Raw genomic sequence first — 2,500 nt, 5'->3', positions numbered from 1 at the left:
CGACTCCACGCGCTCCTTCGGCGGTCGAGAGCACCGGCACGACCGCCGCCGGTCGCCGGGCTTTGCCGCGTTCGAGAGCACCGGCACCGACCGCCGCCGGTCGCCGGGCTTTGCCGCGTTCGAGAGCACCGGCACCGACCGCCGCCGGTCGCCGGGCTTTGCCCGCGTTCGAGAGCACCGGCACCGACCGCCGCCGGTCGCCGGGCTTTGCCCGCGTTCGAGAGCACCGGCACGACCGCCGCCGGTCGCCGGGCTTTGCCCGCGTTCGAGAGCACCGGCACGACCGCCGCCGGTCGCCCGTCTACGCCCGCCCAGCAGGATGATACCACTCGCCCTGCAGAGGGAGAGAGAGGCCGGAGAAAAGCCGGGGGGGGGAAAAAAAAAAAAAAAAAGAAAAAAGGACGGGGAAAACACAAAAAGCCACCCAAAAAACGGGCAGGCGAGACGCCACACGCCACGCCTCACCCGTGCCGTTGGCGGGTGTTTCTGGAGCCAGGGAGTAAGGCCACCGGAGGCGCGAGGCACACCTCCCGACTCCCTGACGCACTGCGCTCGGGCTGCCAGCCACCGGGACCGGCTGCGACGCTCTTGCCGGCCTGCCTCGCGGGCTCCAGCTTAGGGCCGGAGAAGGAAGAGGGAGGGGGAACAACCGCAAAAAGCCCAAAAAGCCGAGGCACGACTGCGCCGCGCGCCCGTCCCCCCGTCCCCGGGCGCTCGCGAGCGCGGCAGCAGCCGGCATGCTTCACGAGCATCTCCGGTGCCTCACCACGGACCAGCATGGGCCTCGGCCGCCATCGGCCGCGCGGGCAACCGTCCCGAACGGGCGGAAAAACGGCCAAACACGCCGAGGCAACCGCCACAACGGCCGCCAAGCGCCCCAGCCGCGCGGGTCGAGTCGCGCTCGTACTGCCCTGACCGCGAGCCACCGCTCGCGCATATAGAACGTACCACTAAGTCCACAGCCCCTGCGAACTCCAAGAGCGCTAACTCCTCCCGCCGGGGAGGCCCGCCAATGACGCTGCCTGTTACGATGACGTAACTGGAGGCAGCGCGACACAGCGACCCCTTGGTCACGTCCCCGCGAGCGGCGCGGCAAACAGGTCTACCGTTCAGCTCGAGAACTGCGACCAAGTCCCGCCGGAGCCCGGTAGACGTGGCGGCCGGCGCCGGAGCCCGGTAGACGTGGCGGCCGGCGCCGGAGCCCGGTAGACGAGGCGGCCGGCGCCGGAGCCCGGTAGACGAGGCGGCCGGCGCCGGAGCCCGGTAGACGAGGCGGCCGGCGCCGGAGCCCGGTAGACGTGGCGGCCGGCGCCGGAGCCCGGTAGACGAGGCGGCCGGCGCCGGAGCCCGGTAGACGAGGCGGCCGGCGCCGGAGCCCGGTAGACGAGGCGGCCGGCGCCGGAGCCCGGTAGACGTGGCGGCCGGCGCCGGAGCCCGGTAGACGTGGCGGCCGGCGCCGGAGCCCGGTAGACGTGGCGGCCGGCGCCGGAGCCCGGTGGACGTGGCGGCCGGCGCCGGAGCCCGGTAGACCTGTCAAACGGGGCCGGAGCCCGGCAGACGTGGCGGCCGGCGCCCGAGCCCGGCAGACCCGTCGGCCGGCGCCCGAGCCCCGTAGACCCGTCGGCCGGCGCCCGAGCCCCGTAGACCCGTCGGCCGGCGCCCGAGCCCGGTAGACCGTTCGGCCGGCGCCCGAGCCCGGCAGACCCGTCGGCCGGCGCCCGAGCCCGGTAGACCGTTCGGTCGGCGCCCGAGCCCGGCAGACCCGTCGGCCGGCGCCCGAGCCCGGCGGGCCCGTCGGCCGGCGCCCGAGCCCGGTGGACCCGTCGGCCGGCCCTCGAGCCCGGTAGACCCGCCGTCCGGCGCCCGAGCCCAGTAGACCGTTCGGTCAGCGCCCGAGCCCGGCAGACCCGTTGGCCGGCGCCGGGGCCCGGTAGACCCGTCGGTCGGCGCCCGAGCCCCGTAGGCCCGTCGGCTGGCGCCCGAGCCCCGTAGGCCCACCGCCCGGCGCCCGAGCCCGGTAGACCCGTCGGCCGGCGCCAGAGCCTGCTAGACCTGGCGACCGGCTGGCTGACCTGGAAGGAAGGAAGGAAGGAAGGAAGGAAGGAAGGAAGGAAGGAAGGAGGGAAGTAAGGAAGGAAGGAAGGCAGGCAGGCAGGCAGGCAGGCAGGCGTGGAAGCGAGTAAAGAAACGGGTAATGTGCTGGAAACGGTACGCACGCGTGCGATTCTCTATTTACTAGTAAATTAAATGCACGGTCGTTAACGAAGAGCAGCAGTTCCTTAAGGCATGGTCAGCCCAGCCTGAGCGTTTCCCGTTTCGTTTTTTTTTCTTTTACTCCTCGTCGTCGTCGTCGTCGTCGTTTCTCGCCGGCGCCGCGAACTACGATCGAGTCGTGACAGAATGTAGTAGCTCAGAAAAATTAAGACCGGCGAACGCACTCGAGAGCGCCGCCGCCGTTTTTCTCGAACGTGCGTTCCTTCGTGTGAGGAGGTCGATGACG

This window comes from Gavia stellata, unplaced genomic scaffold (genome assembly GCF_030936135.1).
Source record: "Gavia stellata isolate bGavSte3 unplaced genomic scaffold, bGavSte3.hap2 HAP2_SCAFFOLD_868, whole genome shotgun sequence".
NCBI lineage: Eukaryota > Metazoa > Chordata > Aves > Gaviiformes > Gaviidae > Gavia > Gavia stellata.
The sequence above is the reverse complement of the archived record's forward strand: the minus strand, read 5'-3'. Positions refer to the sequence as shown.